Raw genomic sequence first — 26,844 nt, forward strand, 5'->3', positions numbered from 1 at the left:
TATAATTATGAGTGTAATGTATGGCAGAATTTTATAACAATACTAAATGGTATGTTTGCTGTAATTTAACCACGTTTGAAAAGTAATATGGAAAACATGGAATTTTAAAGATTTTAAATTATAGATAATAAATAATTTTCTTTATTACATAAAGATAACTTTTTAATCTTTATGATAAAATGTATAATTTTTAAAGTCAGCTGGCAGACTTCTCTCCCCCTCTCCTCATCGAAGGCTATGCTTTTCATCTTGTTGAGTTATCTAGTTTAACTATCAGGAAACAGGGTAGACCTCCCCAGACTGTGGGCTCACAAGAGTAGCTGCATTTATGTGAATGTGAATTAAGTCTCCAAGCATATTTGAACTTTTACTGTGCTTAGTTGTATATAAGTTGAGAGGTATTTTCGTTTTTTATTTTCCTAAATGATTCCATCTCATATATATATGGTACTTAGTATTTTGGAGTTTATAAATGCATTCACATTATCAATGATACGTTTTAAAGCTTTTGATGATGTCAGATATAAGTGGTAATTGACTTCTTTTACATTTTTCAGTGTCTACCATCTGTCAGTGGCTGAGATACAGAATGCCTTAAGGGAAGTCCTTGTCTGGCAGGAAAGATGGGCAGCCGTGATCACATGAGGAACATATGGTGGGGGTGCAGGATGAGGGAGAAGCAGTTATTTACCAAGAAAATTGGCAGGATAAGATGACTTTTTTCCCCAGTAAGATGACTCTTGAGCAGGAAATCAGAAGATGAGCTAGATTTTTGCCAAAAGGCAAAAAGTATAAATAAGCAGGTGGAGGTGTATAAGTACATGATGTGTTCAGAAGCCACTAAAATGCTTTAGAGAGAGAGCGATGATATAATCGTGTTTGTATTTTGGAAAGAAAACTGAGGTCCGTATGGAGAATGATAGTTTCAAGGAGACACTTGATAGTTTCAAGAAGAGTGGTTCTTAGTCTTTTTCGCTTTTATTTTTTGCATGCTTCCCATAAGATGTTTTTGTAATCATCCTAGATTTCGATTGCAACATAGATAAGACAAGTTATATATTAATGCACATTTCTGGCCAGCCAACCATATGGCCTTTCTCAAATTAATAGCTGTACAACAGAGTGTCTCTTAGGAAATTCTGGATGAGAACCAGCGGATTAGAGGAATGAGATCAACTAAAAGGCCACAGCAGTGTTCCAGACGAGAGGTGATGGCTTAAATCAGGGCAGTGACAGAAATGTATGGGAAGGAATATATATGAGATGTTTTTCTGTATAGACTTGGTGGACTTGAAGTGTGGGGGTAGGGAGAAAGAGGAATTATAGATCAGTGTTTCTCAAATTTTAATGTATATTTGAATTGCCTGGCAAGTTTGCTAAAAGGTAGATTCTAATTCAGCAGATCTGGGGTGGGGCACAGTCTTATGTTTCTAAGAAGATTCCAAGTCATTAACAACAAGCACCATTGGTCCATGGACCAACCTTAAGTAACAAGGGTGAGAGACCTTGAGTGTCAGGCTCTAGTTTCCAGCTGGTAATTTCATTATCCGAAATGGGGAACACTGGAGAAAAGAAAGGTTGAAGTGGAGTCCTTATGGGACATTAGGTATCAAATTGTAGGCACCTGGAAATTTGTATTTTTAACTCAAGAGAGAAATCAGCCCTAGAGATACAAATTTGGGAATCAGGCTATCCTCGATTGTAGTAAAAACCATTAAGAATGAATGGCATTACCTACAAAGAAGAGGTAAGGGTAATATTACAATATATACTTATTCCTGTTTGCTAGAATTTTAACGTTCTGTTTAAGTTACTTTATAAACCAGCAATGGGGAAGAAATTGGATAGATAGCCTCCTTTCTATAAACAATGTGTACACATAAATTTCAGGAATGGAGAAGTCTTTGGAAAACTCCTTTATCTCTTGGTAATGACCATAGATGAGGTTAACTATTCCGTGGGTCAGGTTAAAAATGAATTGAAGTACCTTCTGTTAGGTAAATTCATTCATACAAACAAATACGTATTAAACAGCTTCAACATGCCAGCTACTTATCTAAGCTCTAGGGTTAAAATAGTAGCAGATAAGATGTGTCACCCAAATGACAGATTACAGGGGAGATAAGCAAAGTGATTATTGTGTGAGAGGTACTGGGGTGGGAGGTGCAGCAGGGACACAGGTAATTCAGTGTGGGGATGAAGAACTCTCTCTTGAGGAAGTATCATTTAAGCTGAGAAGAGAAGCCTGAGTGAGATGACCTAGATGAGGTGAGGGAGGACATGACGACAGTGGCTAGGAGGGGAAAAGCAGGTTGAAGGTTGAAGAAGGGCAGTGGGCTGACCCACAGAGCATGTGGTGTGGAGAGTAATGAAAGATGAGGTTGGAGAGGTGAACAGAGTCCATGGCTAGGCCCATTCTCCTGGGACTTGGTAGTGGGTGGAGGGAGAAAATGATGTATTTTCCAAAGGAAAAAGTATTATTCTGCCTGGGTGTAGTTCAAACAATAGTCTTATGTGTATGGTTTTATAAGGGTTTTACGGATTGGCCCAGAACCTGAATGACTCATAGTAACATTGTTTCTATAGGAAAAATGTTTTGGGCTTCAAAAATTGTCTTACAGTTTAACCTCCAATTTTATTTTTCACCATTTGGGGACTGCTTGGATACACATACAGTTCTTGTGCTTTTTTGTTATTTGTGCTCAAATTGCACTTTCTCTAGTGTTTATCTACATGGCCACAGTTGATTTTCCACCCCTTGATACGAATCAAAAGTATCATTCCACAGATGTAGTTGAAATGTTTTCTTTTCTTGAACAGATTTAGAAAATGTATGGAAATAAAAATAGAAATCTTTTAATACACTGTTTGCTTTTCAGAGTGTTTGTTCTTTCACGTTAAAGGTATAAATTATATTGTGGTATGGTGTTATATACCAAGAAAGTTTGAAAATTGTTATAAACAGAAAGTAAAAGACATTGATATGATTTCACTGCTGAAGTCAGATGGAATGCAGAAGGTAAACAAAACAAGGATTAAACACTTAGCTTTTAAAGATACGTTAATAATCATAAGTTTATCACCATCACCTTTCTCATGGCTAATTATTATTATCATTAGAAATACGAGATATTTTAAGGCAGAAAAGAGCTGTTAATGCCTGTCCTTTTATAAAATAGATCTATATGAGCTTCATTTTGTTTAATAAGTGAAACGTTAGTCAGGAAGTCCCTCAAATTCCCATATCTCCAGTAGGCAAAGTTAATTTCATTCACATCCATCTCAGTGAAAATGTCTTTCGGTATCAGAATGGTTTCAGCTGGCAAGAGATGGAAAACCCAACTGAAACTAAAAATAAGTAAATTTTATGGTCTCATATGACTAGAAACTTGGAAGAAAGATGGTGTTATAGTTGGTTCATGTAGCAGCTAACTGCTGTCATGAGGCTCTCAGGATCTTTCTCTTTTTCCTTTCTAACGTCTTGGATGAGTTAGCTTTTGTCCTCAGGCTTGTCCCCTCTGGTCTGAAGCTGACAGGCGGCTTGAGTTCTAAGCTTTATAGCCTCATACAAAAGCTCTCAAGATTGTAAGAAAGGAAGGTTAGCCTCATACAAAAGCTCTCAAGATTGTAAGAAAGGAAGGTATCTCTTGTCTTAGTTTAGGCTATTGTAAAAAAACAACAACAACAACAAAGACTGGGTGGCTTAAACAACAAAACATTTATTTTGCATAGTTCTGGGGTCTGGGAAGTCCAAGATCAAGTTGCCTGAACATTCTTGGTGAGGGCCTTTTTCTGGCTTGAAGACAACTACCTTTTTGCTGTTCCCTCACATGGCAGAGAGAGAGAGAGAGAGAGAGAGAGAGAGAGCTCTAGTCTCATTCTCTTTTTATAGTTCCATCAATACCATTATGGGGGCTCCATCCTCGTAACCTAATGTAACCCTAATTACCTCCCAAAAGCCCCACCTTCAAATACCATCACATTGGGGATTAGGGCTTTAATCTGTGATTTTTGTCAGGGTGGGGAAGGCACAAAAATTCAGGCCATAGCATCTTTTTTATGTCTTTTTTAAGAGTGAAAAAACACTTTCCCAGAAACGTCTTAGCAGACTTCACTAGTTGAATTACATCATATAGCCCATTTCTAAACTGGTAAGTGGCAAGGGCTATAGAAGTCCTATGATTGGCTTAGACTAGTCAGGCCTTGTGGCCCCCAGACCTCCCAGAGAAGAGGCAAATTAAGATTTCGTTATCCAAGGAGAGTGGACCTGGAAGGCAACCACTGGTGCCTGCCATGCCTTCCAAAGCCAGTTCCTCTGCCTGGGCTCTGAATCTTTTTCTACCCTTCAGAGGACTTTATTCTATTAATGCTTTTTTTTTTTTTTTTTTTTTTTTAAATCACCTGTCTCTGGTCTCATTCTTTTTAAGTTATTTTGGAAGAAAAATCTACATGTGTCGTCTCCATTTCTCTTCCTGCGGTGTATTCCTACAGTGTAACCTTTCCCATCTGTCATCATCAGTGCCCACCTGATTGTCTGATCCTTCACCAGTGTTACTGGTAGGGTTTGGCAAGATCAATGGTTCTGTAGGTTAGCATACACCAGAATCATGTGGAGAGTGATTAAAAATGTAGTTGGCTGGGCTCCATCCCTAGAGTTTCTAATTCAGTAAGTCTGAGCTGGGGCTTGTAGATTTGAGCTTACTTTTGGTATTATTGGTTTTACTAACTACTACCTTCTTCCTGAGTTTCAAACCTCAAAATTACCTCTCAAACCTGCCCTTCTTGTTCTTCCTGTATTCTGCTTTATTGATGAATAATTAAGTAGGAAATCCTTTTTCTCAAGTAAGAAATCTGGAACTCATCTTTTTTTTTTTTTTTGTTCTTCCTTACCCCCATATATAGTCAATTCATGTTTCTTACTCTATCCTTCAAGTACATCATTTTGTCTCCATACCTGTTGTCCATACCTATTGCTTTAGTTTGAACACTCATTTCTTTTCACTTATGCTACTAGAATGATCTCTAAAGTGCTTGTCATGTATCCAATTTCATATTGTCTCTTACTTGTACTTCATATTGTTGCCAGAGTGATTTTTTTTTTTTTTAATGCAAGTCTGATCATACTATTCCTGAGCTCATAATTCTTTGGTCTCTTACACCTTTCGGATAAAATCCAGACTCCATCTCATGGAAGCAAAGAGCTTTAGGATTGTGTCTACTCACCTGTCTAGTGTTTGCTTTATTCCCCCCTTTTCTTTACTTCAGTACTGAACTTGCCTCAATTCTTCTCTTGGGCTTTTGAGCCTTTGCATGTTTTTCTCTTTGCCCGAAACACTTTTCCTACCCCCTTCACTGCTTTGGTAGATCTTGCTTATCTTCCAAGACTTAGCTCAACGATGCCTCTGCTATTGCCTCACTTTCCTGGTCCCCTTTCTTTTCTATTCCTGGAAATTAGGCATTCCTTTTCCATACAGCCATAGAGGTGTATAAATGGTACTCATTCAAGCCCTTAAATTCAGTTCTGCAGTTTTATTGAGTGCTTGCTCCCTCTAGACTATAATTTCTTTGAGGGCAAATATAGTACTTTTCATCTGTTTCCTAATATGGTACCTAACATAATAAGAAATGTTTGTCAAATGACTGAATATTAAGGATTATTTTTACTGATACTAACTGGTCATAAAATCAAATCTGGAGAACTTAGGAGTCGGAAACAAATAGGAGGGTGACAGAAACACCTTAGACTTTATATCTAGTTGGATTTGTTAAGGATTCTGGGTGGAATTTATGGTTCTTATAGTCTGTGATAGAGCAGGGATAGGGGTTGGTGATAGACTGTAGAAGTCACTTGAGTGATGCTCAAATTAGGTTGCCTTTTTTATTTCCTGCAGAGTTTGGGTGAAATCTGGAAATAGGACTGCTGTTAAGATTTTGGGCATAATAAAGAACTCTTCCCAGTGGGATGAGCGCAACTGATTGCAAAATTTTCTGACACACACACACACACACACACACACACACACGTATACACACACATATACGCATATGTATATATATACACACACATACATACACATATGTATATATATGTATGTTATATATGTGTGTGTGTATATATGTTTCATTGGTTTTTGAGAATTTTATGTAAACTTAAAAAAGTGATGGTTATTATAAAGCTGCCCTCTCTGTTACATACAAATTTTATTTTTAATGTTTTAAAAGTTAGTTTATTCATCCACTGATTCTGAAAATATATATCTGCCAGAATTTTGTAGTAGTTGTATGATCTAAGCCTCCATTATCCATGTGGTAGCCATCAACCACATGTGAGTACATTTGAATTTAAACTAGTTAGAATTAAATTAACAATTCAACTCCTCAATCATGCTAGCCACATTTCAGGTGCTCAATAATTGGGCAATATAGATATAGGATAGAAACAGTGACTTTTTTTTAATTTTTAAAAAATGTTTCTTTAATTTTGAGACAGAGATAGACAGAGCATGAGCGGGGGAGGAGCAGAGAGAAACAGAGACATAGAATCTGAAGCAGGCTCCAGGCTATGAGCTATCAGCACAGAACCTGATGCAGGGGTCCAACCCACAAACTGTGAGATCATGACCTGAGCTGAAGTCAAAAGCTTAACTGACTGAGCCACCCAGGCGCTCCTAGAAGCAGTGAGTTTGAATGACATATTAGACCAGATGAAGTTAACAGATATAGAAATCCAGAACATTCCATCCCAAAATATCAGGATATACATTCAAGTTTACATGGAACATTCTCCAGGATAGATCATTTGTTAGGCTACAAAATAAGTCTCAAATTTAAGAGGACTCAATCATATCAAGTGGGTTTTTTTTTTTCAATCACAGTAATATAAAGCTAGAAATCGATTACAAGAGGAAAACTAGAAAAACACACAAACACATGGAGGCTAAATAGCATGCTACTACACAACAGTGGGTCAATGAAGAAGCAAAGACAAAAATGAAAAAATACAGGTAGACAAATGAAGATGGAAGCACAGCAGTTCAAAATCTTTGAGATGCACCAAAAGCAGTTCTGAGAGGAAAGTTTGTGGTGATACAGTTATATATCAAGAAATAACAAAAATCTCAAATAAGCAATCTAACTTTACATCTAATGGGACTGAAAAAAGAACAAACAAATCCTAAGTTTTTAGAAGGAGGAAAATAATAAGGATCAGAACAGAAATAAATGAAATAGAGGCTAAAAAATTAAAAAAGATCCATGAAATCAAGAGTTGGGTCTTGGAAAAGGTAAATAAAATCGATAAACCTTTAGCCAGACTTGTCAAGAAAAAAAAAAAAAAGAGGACTCAAGAAATGAAAGAGGAAAAATAACAACTGACACTATACAAAGGATTGTAAGAGACTACTATGAAAAATTGTATGCCAACAAGTTGGGTAACAGAAGAAATGAGAGAATTCCTAGAAGCATATGATCTTCTAAAACTGAATCAGGAAAAAATAGAAAAGTTGAACAGACTGACTACTAGTAATACATTGAATTGGTAATCAAAAATCTACCAACAAACAAAAGTCCAGGACCAGGTAGATTCATAGTTGAGTTCTACCAACATTTAAAGAAGAGTTAATACTGATTCTTCCTAAGCTATTTCAAGAAATAGAAGAAGGAAAACTTCCAAATTAATTTAGTGAGGACAGCATTACCCTGATACCAAAACCAGACAAAGACACTACAAAAAAGAAAACTACAGGCCAGTAATACCTGATGAACATAGTTGCAAAAATCCCCAACAAAATATTAGCAAACCAAGTTCAACAATATATTAAAAGGACCATTCACAAAGAGCACATGGAATTTATTCTAGGGATACAAGGAGAGTTCAGTATCTACAAATCAGTCAACATGATTCATCACATTAACAACAGGAAGAGTAAGAACCACATGACCATCTCAATAGATACAGAAAAAGCATTTGACAACATTCAACATCCATTCATGATAAAACTCTCCACAAATTGGGTTTAGAGGGAACATACCTCAACCTAATAAAGGCCATATATGACAAACCCACACCCACAGCTAACATCACTTGCAAAAACTAAAGGCTTTTCTTGTAAGATCAGGAATAATGCCTTTATTACCACTTTTATTTAGCATATACTGGAAGTCTTAGTATATGTTGAATAAAACATATGTTTTTCCTAGCTGCAGCAGTCAGAAAAGAAAAAGAAGAAAAAGGCATCCAGATTGGTAAGGAAGAAATAAAACTTTACTACTTGAAAATGACATGATACTCATACAAAAAATCCCAAAAAACTATTAGAACTGATAAATGAATTCAGTAAAGTTGCATGATACAAATTAATATAGAAATCTGTTGCATTTCTATATACTAATAACTAGCAGAAAAAGATATTAAGAAAATTCTACTTACAGTTGCACCAAAAATAAAAAAATACCTAGGAATAAATTTAACAAAAGAGGTAAAAGACCTATATTCTGAAAACTATAAGACACTGATAAAGAAATTGAAGATGACTCAGACAATATACTATACTCATGGATCAGTAGAATTAATATTGTTAAAATGTCCATAGTACCCCAAAAATCTACAGACTCAATGCACTTCCTTTCAAAATACCAAGAACATTTTTCACTGAACTAGAACATTGTAAAATTTCCACCTCATATAATTACAATTTTTTTCCTTAGTTTTGTACTGCTGATATTTTTAATGATTCTTAGCGATATACTAGTGGTGGTGTGGGCATATAATGGAGATTAAAACAGACTTACTTTCTGTCTTCAGGGAAATTACACTGTAATAGATGAGGTAAGACTGAACACATCAATAAACTATATAATTACAAAAAAATCCCAAAATTTGTATGAACCATGAAAGACCTCAAATAGCCAAAAAAAAAAAACAAAAAAAAAACCACCCACAAAAACCCCAAACAAACAAACAAACAAAAACTCGAGGAAACACAAAGCTAGACATACCAAAATCCCAGATTTCAAGATCTACTACAAAGCTATAGTAATCAAAACAGTATGATACACACACGCGCACACACACACACACACAATGGAACAGGATAGAAAGTCTAGAAAGAAACCAAGCTTCTATGGTCAATTAATCTATGACAAAGGAGGTGAGAATACACAATGGGGAAAAGACAATCTCTTCAATAAATGGTATGGGAAAACTGGATAGCTACATATAAAAGAATGAAACTGGACCACTCTTACACAATACGCAAAACAAAAATAAACTAAATTAATGATTTAAATGTGAGGACTGAAACCATTGAAGTCTTAAAAGAAAGCATAGGAAGCATAGGCAGTAATCTCTTGGACTTCATGGCCTTAACAACATATTTATGGATGTGTTGCCTCAACGGAAGGGAAACAAAAGCAAACATAAACTAAATGAGATTACACCAAAACAGCTTTTGCACAGCAAAGAAAATCATCAAGGAAATGAAAAGGTAACCTACTGAATGGGAGAAGATATTTGTAAACAATATTTCTAAGAGGTTAATATCCAAAATATATAAAGAATTTATATAACTCAATCCAGAAAGCCCCCAAATAATCTGATTAAACATGGGCAGAGAATGTGAATAGACATTTTCCCAAAGAAGACATCAGGTGGTCAACAGACACATGAAAAGATGTTCAGCATCAGTAATCATTGGGAAAATGCAAATCAGAACCGCAGTGAAGTATCGCCTTACACCCATCAGAATGGTTAGTATCAAAAAGACAAGAAATAACAAGTGTTAGCGAGGATGTGGAGAAAAGGGAGCCCTTGTGCACTGTTGATGGGAATGTAGATTGGTACAACCACAGTGGAAAACATTATGGAGTTTCCTAAAAAAAGTAAAAATAGAAATACCATACTATCCAGTAATTCCACTACTAGTTATTTACCCAAAGACAACAAAAACACTAATTTGAAAAGATATGTGCACCCCTGTGTTTATTGCAGCATTGTTTACAATAGCCAAGATATGGAAAACCAGTATATGAATGGTTACAGAAGAGGTAGTGTATATACGATGGAATATTACTCAACCATAAAAAAGAATGAGATCTTGCCACTTTGGACAATAATGGATAGACTTAGAGGTAGTACTATGTTAAGTGAAATAAGTCAGACAAACACAAATACCATATCATTTCATTTACATGGAATCTAAAAAACAAAACAGATAAGCAAAAAACCCAGAAACAGACTTGTAAATACAGAGAACAAAACTGGTGGTTGCCAGAGGTAATGGATAAAATAGGTTAAAGGGATTAAAAGGTACAAAATTACATTCATAAAATAAATGTCATGAAGATGAAAAGTACAGGATAGGGAATAAAGTCAATAACATTGTAATGTATAGTGACAGATGGTAACTACACTTAGTCATGGTGAACACTGTATAATATATACATTTGACAACCACTTTTGTATACCTGAAACTGATATAACATGTATGTCAACTATACTTCAATAATAAAAATTTTTTTAAAAAATTCAGTTTCTCAGTCATGCTAGCCACATTTCAAATGCTCAGTAATTGTATACAGATACAGGATATTTTCATTATTGTCTTAGGAAATTATTTTGATGATTAGAATATAATCTCAAATTCCTGTTTTTTATATTTTATTTTATTTTTTAATTTATTTCTGAGAGAGAGAGAGAGAGACAGCGTGACCAGGGGAGGGTCAGAGAGAGAGAGAAGTAACAGAATCTGAAATGGGCTCCAGGCTCTGAGCTGGCTGTCAGCACAGAGCCCGACATGGGGCTAGAACCCACAAACTGTGAGATCATGACCCGAGCCAAAGTTGGACGCTTAACCGACTGAGCCAACCAGGCACCCCTCAAATTCCTGTTTTTTAAAAATCCAAACATGACCCTTAAAAATGTGTTTTAGTCTAAAACACCTTATAAAAATATAGAGTACATGGTTTACTGAATTATTGGAATGCTGATAACACACAGGTCAGGAAATACAACTTTGTCTGTCATCCTTAAAACTCTTCCATGTGCCCTGTGTCAATCACAGCCCTGTCTTCTCTCTTATTCATTATCTGAATTTTCATAGTAATCACTTAAATTTTTAAAAAATTATTTGTGGAGTTAATTAGCTTCCTTAGACACTATAGTTTGGTTTCGACTAAAATAACATTTTTATTGCAATACAATTTCCATGTCATTAAATTAACCCATTTAAAGTATACAATTTAATGTTGTTAGTATAGTCACAGAATTGTACAACCATCACTACAATTTAGGTTTAAGACATTTACATCACCCCCTGAAAGAAATCTATACCTGTTGGCAGTCACTGTTTATCTCTATTCTAATCAACTCAGCCTGACAACCATATTCTACTTTCTGTCTATACGTTTGCTTATTTGGTTTTTCATGTAAATTGAATCCTACAGTATGTAGTCTTTTGTGTCTGATTTCTTTCAGTTACTATAGTGCTTTTGAGGTTCATTCATGATGTTAAATATATTAAAATTTTTATCCTTTATATTGTTGGATACTATTCCATTGAATGAGTACGCCACATTTTGTTTATCCATTTATTAGCTGATAGACATTTGGGTTGTTTCTGCTTATTGGCTATTATGATTAATGCTGCTATGACATTTATGTTCAAGTTTTTGTGTGGATGTATGTTTTCTTTTTCCTTGAGTACTTACTAGTGGGAATTGCAGGGTCAAATGCAACTCTATGTTTTAACCTTTTGATGAACTGCCAAAATGTTTTTCTAATTGGCTGTACCATTTTTCATGGTACAGCAATGGAGAGGATTCTAATTTATCCACATCTTCATCAATACTTGTTATTTCTATTTTTGATTATAAGTATGAAGTTGTGTCTCACTGAATATCAAATTAATTTAAAATGTATTGTGATTTTCACATGCATTTCCCCAGTGGTTAATGATGTTGAGCATCTTCTCATGTATTTATTAGATATTTGTAAATCTTCTTTGGAGAAATGTCTGCACAAATCTTTTATTATTATTTAATTTTTAATTAAATAATTGTTTATTTTTTATTAATGGGTTATAAGAGTTCTTTATTACTGATAACAGTTTCTTTTTAGATATATGATTTGTAATTATTTACTTCCATTCTTTTTTCATTTTATTGATAGTATCATTTACAGCACAAAAGATTTTAATTTAAAATATCCTAGTTTATCAAATTTTTGTTGTTGCTTATATTTTTGGTATGATATTTAATAAACTATTGTTTAATCCAATGTCACAAAGATTTACTGCTGTTTTCTTCTAAGAGTTTTATAGTTTTAGCATTTATGTTGATGTCTATGATCCATTTTTAGCTCATATTTGTGTATGGTGTAAGGAAGGAGTCTAGCTTCATATTTTTGATGGTGGATATCCAGTGGTACCTGCAACTTTGCTTTAAAAAGACTGTTTCTCCCATTAAATTGTTTTGGGTGATACCCCATCAAAGTTGGCCATAAATGTAAGAATTATTTCTGAACTTTCAATTTCTTTCCATTGTTTTACATGTTTGTCTGTATGTCACTACCATACTGTGTTGATTACTGTAACTATACAGTAGGTTTTGAAATTGTGATATGTGAGTCTTCCAACTTTCTTTTCTTTTTTTAAGATTCTTTGGCTCTTCTAGGTCCATTGCATATCCATTATGAGTTTTAGTATAAGTTTTTCAATTTTTGCAGAAGAGGCATGATGGATTGTAATAGAAATTGTGCTGAATATGTAGACCAACATGGGGAGTATTGACATCCTAACAATATTAAGTTTTAATAATCCATCAGCATGGCATGTTTTTCCATTTAACTTGTCTTTAATTTCTTTTAACAGTAATTTGTAGTTGCCAGTGTGCAAGTCTTACACTATTTTTGTTAAATACATTCTGAAGTATTTTAATCTTGTCAATGTGATTGTAAAAGGAATGGCTTTCTTAATTTTAACATTTCAATTTTGGATTGGTTATTGTGGTTGTATAGAAAAAAAAGAATTTTTTGTATACTCTTATATTCTGCAACCTTATTGAGCATAGTTATTCTAAAATTCTTTTTTAAAGTAGATTCCTTAGAATTTTCTGTATACAAAATTATGTCATCTGTGAATAGAGATAGTTATACGTAACTCCTTTCCAGTCTTGATGCTTTTTGTTTGTTTGTTTTCTTGCCTAATTGTATTGGTTAGAACTTGCAGTGAAATGTTAGGTAGAAATGGTAAGAAATAGGACACACTTCTCTTTTTTCTAACTTTAGGAGGGACACATTCAGTCTTTCATTTTATTAAGTGTGATGTTGGCTGTGAGTTTTTGTAGACGTCTTTTGTCTGGTTGAGGAAGTTCCTTTCTATTCCTAGTTTGTTGAACACTTTTTATAAGACAGTGTTGGATTTTGGCAAATGCTTTTTCTGTATTTATTGATATGATCATGTAGTTTTAAAAAAGTTTTGTAATATGGTGTTAGTTAATTTAGTTAATATAATAATTATTTTTGTGTGTGTGTGGATTTGTATTGAGCCACCTTTTGTGTGTGTGTGTGTGTGTGTGTGTGTGTGTATGTGTGTGGACATGTATTGAGCATTCCTAGGGTAAATCTTACTTGGTTGTGGTTTTAATACTTTTTACGTTGCTGGATTTGCTTTGCTACTATTTTGTTGAGGGTTTTGCATCTATATCCATAAAGATTGTTGGTCTATGGCTTTTAATATCTTTGTCTACTTTTGGTATGAAAGTAGTACTGGCCTTGTAGATGTGTTCTCTCCTTATGTATATGTTTGGTTTGTTTATTTTGGAAGACTTCTTTAAAGATTGGTATTCTCATTTAAACGTTTGGTAGAATTACCAGTGAAGCCTTCTGGGTCTGTACATATACTTGTTGGAAGTGTTTTAATTACTAACTCAATCTCTTTATTTGTTATGGACCTATTCAGAATTTGAATGTTTTCTTCCATCAATTGTAGTAGTTTTATGTTTTTTAAGAATTTGTTCTTTTCATGTGAGTACTCAATTGGTTGATGTATAGTTGTTCATAGTATTCCTTTATAATAACTTTTATTTCTGGAAGGCTAATAGTAATGTTCTTTTGTTCATTCCTGATTCTGGTAATTTGTGTGTACCTTTATCTTTTCTTGGTTACTCTAGCTAAAGATTTTTCAATTTTGTTGATCTTTTCAAAGAACCAACTTTTGTTTGCATTGATTTTCTTTTTTGCTTTTTTATTCTTTATTTCATTTTTTTTGCACTTCAATCTTTATTATTCCCTTATTTCTGCTTGCTTTTATGTGTGCTCCTCTTTTCTCAGTTCTTAAGATGGAAGTTTTGGTTATTCATTTGAGATCTTTTTTTTTAAATTTTTTTTAATGTTTTATTTATTTCTAGGAGAGAGAGAGAGACAGTGTGAGCAGGGGAGGGTCAGAGAGAGAGGGAGTCACAGACTGAAACAGGCTCCAGGCTCTGAGCTGGCAGTCAGCACAGACCCCGACGCGGGGCTCGAACCCAGGAACCGCGAGATCATGACCTAAGCGAAAGTCGGACGCTTAACCGACTAAGCCACCCAGGCGCCCCGAGATCTTTTTTAACATAAGCATTTACAACTATAAATTTTACTTTAAGCACTGCTTTCTTTAGCTCTATCCCATAAGTTTTGGCATGTTGTGTTTTTGTTTTCATTCATGTCAGGGAATTTTCGAATTCCCTTATGATTTCTTTGACTTATTGGTTATTTAGCAGTGCATTGTTTTATTTCCATATATATGTGAACTTCTAGAATTTCCTTCTGTTACTGATTATTAATTTCATCCTATTGTGGTCATGGAACAGTCTGCATGATTTAAATCACTTTAAATTATTGAGTCTTGTCCATGGCCTTGAATATAGTCTACCTTAGAGAATGTTTCATGTGCACTTGAGAAGCTTGTGTTTTGTGTTTTTGGGTGGAGTATTGTATAGATGTCTATTAGGTCTAGTTGACCTGTAGCTTTTTTCAAATCTTTTATTTCCTTGTGTATTTTCTTATTGGTTGTTCTATCTAATTTTGAAAGGGGATTATGACATCTTCCCATTTCGTTTTTGAATTGTTTATTCCTTCAGTTTTTTCATTGTTATTTTAAAGTGTTTTTTTTTTTTTCTGATTCTCATGGTTCTTCTTTGCATAGTATGTCTTTTTTCTTCCATTTACTTTCAACCTATTTATATCATTGAACATAAAATAAGTCTCCTGTAGACAGTATATTAAATATACAATTTACCCTTGGACAACATGGAGGTTGCAATGCTGACCTCCTACACAGTTGAAAATTCACATAAAACTTTGTTCTAAGTTTATTTTATTATTTATTGTGAGGGAGAGAGAGCGGGAGAGAGAGAAACCCAAGCAGACTCTACACTGTCAGTGCAGAGCCTGATGCGGGACTTGATCATGAGACCATGATCTGAGCTGAAATCAAGAGTTGGACATGTAGGGGTGCCTGGGTGGCTCAGTTGGTTGAACGTCTGACTTTGGCTCAGGTCATGATTTCATGTTCATGGGTTCGAGCCCTGCGTCGGGCTCTGTGCTGACAGCTCAGAGCCTGGAGCCTGTTTCAGAGTCTGCATCTCCCTCTCTCTCTGACCCTCCCCTGCTCACGCTGTCTCTATCTCTCTCTCAAAAATAAATAAAACATTAAAAAAAAAAAAAAGAGTAGGACTTGTAACTGACTGAGCCACCCAGGCATCCAACATATAAAACTTTGGTCTCCCCAGAACTTAACCTACTATTGACCAAAAGCCTTAACCAGTTACAGAGCAGACATATTTTGTATATATTGTATGTTATTTGGTATGTTATATGTTCCAATAAAGTAAGCTAGAGAAAAGAAGATGTTGTTAAGAAGAGCATAAGGAAAATTTTTACAATACTGTAGTGTTATTTATTGAAAAAAATCCACATGTTAAGTGGACTTGTACAGTTCAAACTATGTTGTTCAAGGGTCAACTGACATTGTATGTTTAAAAATACAATCTGATAATCTGCTTTTTGACTGGGTTGTTTAATCTGTTCATAATTAATATTATTGGTATGGTTGGATTTACATCTGCTATTTTGCTTTTTGTTTTCTATAGGTCTCATGCCTTTGTTCTCTTGAATTCTTTTCAATTAAGTGAATTCTTTTGAAATAAATGAATATCTTCCAGTGTGGTATTTTGATCATCATTTTTAAATTATACATCTTAAGTTATTCTCTTAGTATTTGTTCGAGGTTTTACAATATACTTTTTAACTTAGAAGAATCTACTTCTCACTTTTACTTATACTCAGTAAAATAATTTTTCTCCTGTATAGCTCCATTTTTCTCTCTCCGTACTTTTTGCTACTATAATTTTACATCTTATGTCTATTTATTACAGAAGTCCTACAATATATTGTTATATTTTTACTTTATATTATGTCTTTTTAAAAAGCTGAGAGAAGAAAGGAGGACAAATATGTATTTATAGAGTTAGCTATATCAGTCTCTCTATTTTTCATTCTCATATTTCTGTGGATTTGAGAAATCCCATCTGGTATTATGTCCTTACTCTAATACAGCTTTCTTCTCACTTGCTTCCTTTATGCTGTTATTGCAAATAAATAAAATTTCTGTATGTTATTAGTCCAACAATACATTTATATACATATTGGTTTGTTGAATTACTCTCTAAGTCAGTTAAGAAAAGAAAGGGGAATTAACTGAGTTTTCTATTTGATGTATCTCCTGATGCTGATAGAAAGCTGGCATCATTTAAGTGTGAATTTCTTCTGTTAATAGAGCCATCAAAATAACAGCTGTCACTTAACTTTGTGTAAAGAAGATAAATTGTAATTAGAATTGAGAGAGAGAAGTTTAAAGAACATTCATTTGATCTAAATGAAAACTCATGCTTTATAGAGTAGTATGGAAAACATTTTCATCTACTTTTCTTAATATGATCTTCGAACTAGTTATAAGCAAGGGCAGCAGAATTAAATATTTCTTACACCTCCACTCAAGTCTGAAGGAGTTAGTTGTTTCNATAGCCCATCAAGAGATGCCTTAATGCTCAAAGTCTTTCAGATTTAACCTCATTTTAATTTTGGCAACTGGGTTCTCTGCAATGCGTCTCATACTGCTTGACAAGATAATGGCAGAACCTAAAAGTGAAAACCTGGGCTTATTATACTGCTACCATTAAAAAATAAAAAAAGCACTAAGAAAATCTAAGATAAATAATACATTGAGTGGGACACTGTGAACAACAGGCATAAATTGGGACCATCTCAGGCAAACTGACACACATGGATACTTTACCAGACATGCATTTTTTCAGAAATCTCCTAACTCTAACCTCTGGATTACCATTTTCCCATCAAAAGGCTGTGCCCTCAATATGACTCACTTGTTTGTGACTATTTAGTAACTTCTATGGTATTATGTATATGGAAAAGAATGTGAAGCATTCTTCCTAGTCAATTTTATTCATTTGGCATTTCTTTCTTCTTTTTTTTTAGAACATTTTCTATTTGCCTTAAAACTTTTATTAAATTTTGCATGCTTTCATTTTTAAACTAAAGATGTGTAATTTAGTGAATTATATTCTCCCTTAAATTAGTTCTTTTGTTATCTTAATAAAAGTATACAGTAATTAAAAATAAAATTTGAGAATGAAAGGAAGGCAGTTTCTACATATATTTGATAAAAATGGATTATTTGAATATGATTATAATAATACTTTATATTCTATTACAGGATTAATTAAAAGGATTTACTGTATGTTTTATGACTCTTTACTGGAGCCTTGGGAGATAGGTAAGTGACAAGCATCTTTTGAAGAGATATTTCTGAAACTTTAAATAATTTGATCTCATAGGTTCCTGAAAAAGTGACTTACCTTTTTTCTCTGCGGAGCACCTAAAAGTACTATAAAAAACCTTGAAGTATTAAAAAAAAAATCAGTAAATGCGATGTGGTACCTGGATTAGATCTTAGAACTGAAAAAAGGTATTAATGAAAAAACAAGTGAAATCCACATAAAGGCTGTAGCTTAATTAATAGCAATATATCAACATTAATTCCTTAGTCTTGACAAAACTGTGGTTATGTAAGATGTCAACTTTAGGGGAAATTGAGTCAGAGGACTACAGGAACTCTGTTGTATCTTTGTAACTTTCCTGCAAATCTAAAATGATTCCAAAGTAAAAACTCATTTAAAGCAGAAAAAAGTCAAGGTTTATTTTTTTGAAAATTAGAGTTTAGAAGTAACTTTTGTCTGTAATAGTTTGAGAAATGAAAATTATTAGTTACCTTTTAAAAAATCCAGATTCTATGAATAGAGATGCAAGGAAATATGTGACTACAGGTTTCACTTTTCAGTTCATAGGAGATGTGGGATTTCAGTTCTTGGATATTGGCATGGTGTTTGTGACCTCCTTATACCTGATTACACACTTGCTCTTTGATTCTTTTAAGGTGCTTCTGTGGTCTTTGGTACTTCAGTATAGCACTGTGTATTAACATAAGCAGGGCCTGTAAATGGTTCCCAGTGCACTGGTTTTTTCTTCTCTTTTCTTTAATGTACTGTTGGAGGCAAAAAGACCAGTGATGGGACTCAGTTTGGAGTTGAGACCCTCACAAGTGTTGTCTTGTTCAGTTGCACCTATGTGAGCTTCTGGGTCAAGTACTAGACACAGTTGACCTATTGTTAAGGAGTATGAATAAAGAACAGAACTCTTAAATAGCCATTTCTGTAATTGAGCTAAAGTAATTGATTGCTGTCAGATAATAGAAATTCTCAGTTTCAAAAATGAACTCTAACAGTATAACTCTTTTAAATTTCTATAAATATTAAAAGACTACAAGAATGGAATTCTGTAGTTTGCTGAAACTATTACATAACTTTTCATTAATAAAAGTAAAATAGCCGTGCTGGTCTTATAAATGGTTTCCTGCTTCTGTTGCCAACTTTAATGATTTTAGTTACACTTAAATTTAATAAAGGGAAATAGAAATATATTATCTTTAAAGATTGTAGACATTTAAAACAACAAGCCCAGGCCTGAGTGACTATTGAAGAATAATTATTAGGCTTGGAGATTTCTGTTTTGCTTGATGGTGTTTATTTAGAATTGGTGTTATCAATCTTGTGTTAATAGAATGACATCTTTACTTGTTTTTTGTGTAACATAATTTTGCTAAATCTTGGCTGGGAAGAGAGCTTTTTCAGGACAAGTTTAAATTCCATTGGTCATATGATAGTTCATGCATAAAAAGCGAACAAAAAAACCTTTTATTATTCTTCTGTGCTAAAAAAGAGCATTAAAACTATTATTTTTAGAGACCTACTTTACCATTCAGCTGCCTCACTGTTGTTTTGTGGTCATCTAAAGTATAAATGAGAGTAGCTATTATGTATTGAGCACTTCTATGTACGATGCACTTTATTTCCATTTAATCTTCCCAAACACAAAAATAGTTTGGAATTCCCTTTCTAGATGTGGGGGGAAGTAACAATGTCCCCAGGCTGACCCTGAGGGTTTGGTGCAGAAAGAACAGGTATCAATGGTGTGAAGTACCTCCTGTTTGGTTCATAATGTTATCAGCTTCCAGTCCCTGGATACATGGTAACTTCAGAGTACTTCACATTGGGTGACCTAGGGCAGATTCCCATGGGGTGACTAGCTTGGAGCACAGTCTCCCTCCCATTCCCTGTTCCAGCCTTGATCTGGCTCATTCTACAGTTCTCTGACATGTCAGTTGTTCTCTGTCACCTGATTAACTGCTGAACACTCACTCATTGTGTGCTTCATTGATCATAAGCCAAGAACTTCTGGCAGCTCTGGGGAACATGATCTCAACGTGCCTCCTAGTCAGTGCTGGGCAACTAGAAGTTGTTAGTTGGGTGAAAATTTGGATCCAGAAGCTAGGACACATGCCAGAGGCCAGAGATGGGGTAATTGAGCAGCTGACATGTTGAAATGCGGCTATCCAGATTCAGTTAATAGGTCGGGACTCAGAAATAGAGTAGGCACGTGACTTTGAAAGGTGGTTTTTGAAGATAATGATGGCTAGCTATGGACTCTGTGGACATAAAATACAGTTAACCCTTGAACCATGCGGGCTTTAGGGGTCTTTTCCCACCCCCAAATCAAAAATCCACACACAACTTTTGACTCCCCCAAAACTTAACTAATAGCCTCTTGTTGACAGGAAGACTTGCCAGCCATTAAGGAGTTGATTAACACATACACATATTTTGTGTGTTACATGTGTGATATACTATATTCTTACAATAAAGTAAGCTGTAGAAAAGAGAATGTTATTAAGAAAATTGTAAGGAAAATACATTTATAGTATGATGCCATATCGAAAAAAATCCATATGTAAGTGGACCCACACAGTTTAAACCCATGTTATTCAAGGGTTAACTGTAATTCCAACTGCTTTTCGAGGAAGAGGAAGAGTCACTTAACGTATTCATCATTGTGCTCATTACACTGTGCAGAAATCTCTCTATAACTTCTCCCCATCAGTTTTAGCTATGTCTTTCCGTAATTCTTTTTTTTTTTTTTTTAAATGTTTTTATTTATTTCTAGGAGAGAGAGAGAGAGACAGCATGAGCAGGGGAGGGTCAGAGAGAGAGGGAGTCACAGACCGAAACAGGCTCCAGGCTCTGAGCTGGCAGTCAGCACAGAGCCCGACGCGGGGCCCGAACCCACGAACCGTGAGATCATGACCTAAGCGAAAGTCGGACGCTTAACCGACTAAGCCACCCAGGTGCCCCTGTCTTTCCGTAATTCTAAATCTCCAGTCTCTCTTACACTTGAAAGCATAAAAAACACACAAAATTGCAAAGTCTCCTTTGTTATCTTCTTTATGGTCTCCAAAAGTTGGCATTCTTCAGGGCTTAGTCTTCGGCTGCCTTCTACATTTCTTCTCTGTGCAGTCTCATGTGACCCCTTGTTTTAAATGCTTTCTGTTCTCCCAGCTTTATTCTTTTTTACCTTGATCTCTGCTGTGAGCTCTAGGCTCATTTCTGTGCCTGCCTATTTAACATCTATTTGAAAGTCTAATAAACATTTCCAACCTAACATGTCTGAAGTAGAACTCTTGAATTCTCCTCTCCAAACCTGTTTCTGCCTCCTTCTTCTTTATCTCAGTAAATGGTCCACACAGTTGCTCAGGCCAAAAACTAGAAGCCATCTTGAGTTTTCTCTCTTCTTCTTAACCCACTCCCAGCCCATCCATAAGGCTTATATGTTCTTTCTTCTACATATATCCCAAATACCCCTGCATTGCCACCATCGCCCTACTGCTACCCTAATATAATACAACATGTCATCATCCCAGGTTACCTGGGTGATAGCAACAGTTTTCTAACTAGTCTTCCTTATCACCTCCTTGTACCTCTCTGGTCAGTTCTCCATTTGGAGCAAAGGTGGGGTTTTCTTTTCAATGTTTATTTTTGAGACAGAGACAGAGCACAAGCAGGGGAGGGGCAGAGAGACAGGGAGACGCAGAATCAGAAGCAGGCTCCGGGCTGTGAGCCATCAGCATAGAGCCTGACATTGGGCTCAAACCCACAAACTGTCAGATCCTGCCGTGACCTGAAGTTGGGCGCTTAACCAACTGAGCCAGCCAGACACCCTATAAGTGGTTTTAAAAAATGTTAAACAGTCCCCATCTTTTCCCTGTTAAGAACCCTCGGGTAATTACCCATCACACTCAGGATAAAACCCCAAATCTCACCATGTTCTATCAGGTCCTGTGTGTCCTGCCAGCTGACTGTATCTCCTTCCATTCCCTGCCTTGCTCCCTTTACTCTAACCAATTGCCTTTTTGCAATTCCTTAAATCCTCCAAGTTCACTGGACTCTGCTAAATCCTTGTGACTCTCTGCCCTATACCCTTATTTCAACCAGTTCAGCCTCTAGCCCAATACCAGTAGAGGTAGGTTTAGAGAAAACAAAATTAAAGTGTATGTAGTAAGTGAGGTTACACTAGAAGTTTTGGAGCTTTATTATTCTAAGTTTCTGTAGTTGGGATCGCTTTCAAGTGGAAGAGGACCTAGAGAGTTAGAGCTACAGAAAGACCTGGCTAGAAGCAGTGGGAGAAGTTACAGAGAGATTTCTGATTAGTGTAACGAGCGCTACAGTGAATAAGTTGGCAACAATTACACCTGCTTGGAAACTGGGCTGCTTCATTGGGCAGGGAGTTCTCCAACACTGGCAGTGTACAAGTCCAGGCTGATCAGATTGAGACTCTACAAGTCGTGCAGGGAAAATGCGCTGGAGTGGAGGAGGTGAGAATTGACTTCTATAGATCTTCCCAACTATGAGATTATATGTTTTTAGAACCTTTTTTTTTTTTTTCAGAGCGCTTACTCTCAGAGTCTTTCTCAGATTCTTCGGTCTGTATTTGTATTCGAAGCTTTTACCAATAAAGGGTAAACACTTATAGATGAAGTTTCCAATATTTAAGAAATAGAGGAGCTACTGTCAGGGTTGATTCCACTCAGATTGGCCAGGTCTCCATCAAAGGAAATTACTTTGAGGCATTTTTTTTTGCTTCCATTTTTTTAAGTTTAAAATTTATTTTTTTATTAGTTTTTGGTCTAAAGTAAGTAGTACACACATATACAAATTCCTTGATAGATTTTACTTATTAAACAAAAGTTCACTGAGTTGCCGAAGTAAAGAGCATGATACTTGGAAATAGTTTTTGTTTGTTTGTTTGCTTGTTTTTAATAGCCTTTGATCAGAGTTTGCTAGAAATGGAAAAGTCACCTTATCCTTTCCCTTACATCAGAAGCACTTTGAGAATTAGTGATTGTGTTTGAATGTTTCATTGATTGTGAAATAGCCATCCCCTTATCTTTTCTTAGAAAGGCAAAAATATGACTTAAGTAATAGAGAACTTTGTTATAAGTGCTTTTAGTTAGACCTGAATAATGCTATTCACACAAATTCCAGTTTCTTTATAACCCCTGAAACTTGGAACTTGGAATTAACGACATAAGAAATAATTTTCAGGGGCTCTGGATACTAACGTACTTCATATTTGATTGCGTCTGGTAGCGGGGACCTAAATACTAGGATGGCCCATCTAACAGTTTCCTCCAGCATGACCACGCTCCCGGCACACCAGGGCCTGCCCCACCCAGCATGTGCTTGGCAAACCAGTATGATGTCAGTGCTGTGATGAGTACCCTGTTCTGACCAGGAAGGCCTGAACTCCTTCACATGTTTCCACCTTGAATCGCATTTTGTTTCTTTGTCTTCTCTGGGTTTCTGACTTTGTTGCCTCCTTTCCCATTATACCTATCTCTGTCCTTTAGATGTGACTTCTTCCTCGTTACTATGTTGACTTTACCCAGACAAAACTACTGCTCTGATTCAAAACATACTGTATTGAGATTCCTGTCTTGACTTGAGCCAGGGATTCTCCTTGGAGGAGAGATAGACGATACTACCTACTTGATTTTAAAGGTAGTGTGACCATTGCATATGTGCCATGGTTCTTGACCTCCTGCATCTAGGCAGTCAAGATTAAGTTTTGCATCTGGCCTTAGCAGAAGACTAATGTATCCACATTCCCTTTAAAACCAATAATGATGTAATAAGGAAAGGGAAGAAGCATTTCTTAAATGTACTACACTTTTCTCTGTCAAACTCATCTACCTAGAACAGGTCCAAGAGTCAGGGTTGAGAGGAAAAAGGGTTTTTTAAGCTACGTACAGCTGATGTTTGAAAATTCAGACCCTGAAATGGTATATCAGGTGCACTTAGAGCCTCTCTATCTGCTAATTTTCCTCTTAATTGCAAACCCATAAATAACACTATGTTCTAAGTGCTTTATCTGTTTTAACTAACTTAATCCTCATACCAATCCTGTGAGGTATATACTATTATAGTCCCCATTTAACAGATGAGGAAGCTGGCTTGAACAGGTTACATCATCACCTATAGTTGACACAGCTGGTTTTGTCAGAGCTGGGATTCAAGTTCAAGTGTATAACCACTTGTTAAACTGATCTGTTAATTCTCTGTTCTCTGACTGCTAATTCCAAGAAGTCTGGTTAACTGGTTTCTCAGACCACAACAGGTTAGAAGTTTCAAATTTGAAAGAACACATAATGACTTAGAATTCCCACTTAAAAAAATTTTTTTTTCGCATTTATTTTTGAGAGAGTGTGTATCATGAGTCAGGGAGGGAGAAGAGAGAAAGCGGGGTGGGAACAGAGGATCTGAAGGCAGGCACTGTGCTATGAGCACAGAGCCTGATGTGGGGCTCAAACCCACGAACCTCAAGGTCATGATCTGAACTGAAATCGAGAGTCAGCCACTTAAGCAACTGAGCCATCCAGGCACCACCCCTAGAATTCCCACTTTAATGTGTTCCTTCTAATAAATGTTTATTTTTGGGAAAGAGAAAGACAGAGTGTGAGCAGGGGAGGGGCAGGGAGAAAGGAAGACACAGAATCCGAAGCAGGCTCCTGACTCAGCTGTCAGCACAGAGCTCAACATGAGGCTCGAACTCATGAACCATGAGATCATGACCTGAGCCAAAGTCAGACACTTAACCAACTGAGCCACTCAGGCACCTCAGTTCCTTTTAATAAGATAATTACTCAAGAACACAAAGACATATGCACTGGAGAGTTCTATATGATGCTATAGAAAAATAATTAAAGCAAAATAATTGAAAATAGCATGGAAGTTCAATAATAGAAGAAATGGATAAACTAGGCTCCTGCTTTTCAAATTTTAATGTATATATGAATCACCTGGATATCTTATTAAAATGAGGTTTTGATTAAATCTGTGGTGGGGCCCAAGATTCCACATTTCTAACAAATTCTGAGGTAATGCTGATGCCGAACCATGCACCCCACTCTGAGTAGCAAGGAATTTCAGAACTCTCATATTATGTGCTTGTTAAGAACAGATCTGGGACCAAAGGTGAAGTGAAGGGGGAACCTTAGGTGCCTCACTCATCTTTCCCTGGTCTCATCCCTGGGTAAGAATCATGTTTTAAAAGACTATCCAGTGACTCTTAGTTATGCTTATAATGTAATTAAAAGAAAATTAAAAATGATATTTGTATTATGATTTCCATTTGAATTAAAAAAGATATAAACTTGGCTTATGGCAGCCTAGCCTTGGAGGAAACATTTACTTCCTGCTGCCCGCATAACTGTCTTCAAACTCCCCAAAAACATCTGTGCATTTTTCCCCTCAAAAATATATAAGCTATTTAATGGTTTAGTGAGGGCTTCAGTTCAGGCATTTACCAACACTAATAGTAAAGGGCTAATATTTTTAAGAGCAAAGGTAATGAAATAAATACTTTTTAATGCATAATTATGGTTTGGATATAGATAATCCTACTTTTTAATATTTATCAATATTATTACCTATTCAGCATAAGCTTCTTAAGAAGCAGAATCTGTGCTTTTTTTGTATTAAAGTCCTAGTATGTATATGTGTATGTGTGTGTGTATATATATATGTATATACACACATGTGTGTGTGTATAAATAAAATAAGCACCTTTTACATCACCTCCTCTTTTTTTTGGTAAGGTATGCTAAGCAGGTTTTTAAAGGGAGGTCAGTTTTTCTTTCAGTCTTGACAGTTCCATAACCAGAATCTAGAAGTGAAATATCTTTCACTGTGAAAGGAAGTAGTAAGGAGGCAGGAGAGGAAAGTCTGATTTAAAATTTCATTTAAAATTTCATTCTCCTGAAAAAAAAAAAAAAAATAAAATAAAATTTCATTCTCCTGGAGAGGAGTGTGTTGGGCACAGAAAGCTCCTGAAACCTGCATAGGGGTGTTCTTGAGGATCTGGCTGAGCACCAAACTGTGCATGCAATTTGAAATCCCTAGAAGCTGGCAAAGACAGCTTATAAGAAATGAAAACTTACCAGGTCTTCATAAGAATGAACCCTAGAATAAAGGTTTCTCTACACAAATCCTAAAAGAGCTTACAACTAACCCTCAGAAGAATCAGGTAACTTAACTGTCCGGCAGAAGTTTAACACTCTATAAATTAATACAGCAAAATCTAGCACTCAGCAACATAAAATTAATAGTAAATTGCATCCAATCAAGAATTACTTAATAAACAAAAAAGCAAGAGAAAATTTTCATAACGAGGAGACAATAGAAATAGACCCCGAAATGACAGAGATGGTGCAATTAGCAGGCAAGTACATTAAAGCAGCTTTTGTAAATATGGTCCGCATTCATAAGCATTGTGAGGGACGGAATATAAAATATAGAAAAGAAAAAAATCAGAACATCCAGAGACTTAAAAATGCAGTAATGAGGTGTGATTAAGTGCAGATTAAGAGTTTTTGGGAGAAGAGGTCAGTGAACTTGAAAACAGTGAGAATTCAACCAAAATGATAGAAAAAAGATTGAAAAAGATGAACAGCAACTTGGGGCCCTATAAAATAGATACCATGAGTCTAACATAAGTATAATTGGATTCTCAGATTTAGGGGGAGGGCAAGAGAGAAAAAAAAATTTAAATAAATAATGGTTGGAACTTTCCCCAATTTGAGGTAAACTCTAAACCCACAGATCCAAAAAATTAAAAAGACCCCAGATAAGATGCACGCACACACCCCAATGCACATCATAGGAAAATTGCTGAAAATCAGTGATAAAGAGAAAAATCTTAAGAGCAGTCAGAGGGAAGAAAATATATTGCATACAAAGGAATAAAGTCAAGAATTTAGGCAGCAGACTTTTCAGAAACTGTTCAAACCAGAATGCAGTTTAATAGCATTTTTTTCAGTGCTGAAAAATTGTCAACATAGTAGT

At 35.5% G+C, this 26,844-nt stretch overlaps 1 protein-coding gene across 1 annotated transcript in view; it reads left to right on the forward strand.

Moving 5' to 3' along the window:
• ZNF438 (zinc finger protein 438) overlaps positions 1–26,844 on the forward strand; it is a 180,394-nt gene that overhangs the window by 21,233 nt on the left and 132,317 nt on the right. Inside the window, exon 2 of the mRNA XM_077771775.1 lies at positions 17,769–17,828. The gene's annotated coding sequence lies outside the window, so the exon portion shown is untranslated. The remainder of the gene's footprint in view (positions 1–17,768; positions 17,829–26,844) is intronic.

Source organism: Crocuta crocuta, unplaced genomic scaffold (genome assembly GCF_008692635.1).
Source record: "Crocuta crocuta isolate KB4526 unplaced genomic scaffold, BGI_CrCroc_1.0 scaffold457, whole genome shotgun sequence".
Classification (NCBI taxonomy): domain Eukaryota; kingdom Metazoa; phylum Chordata; class Mammalia; order Carnivora; family Hyaenidae; genus Crocuta; species Crocuta crocuta.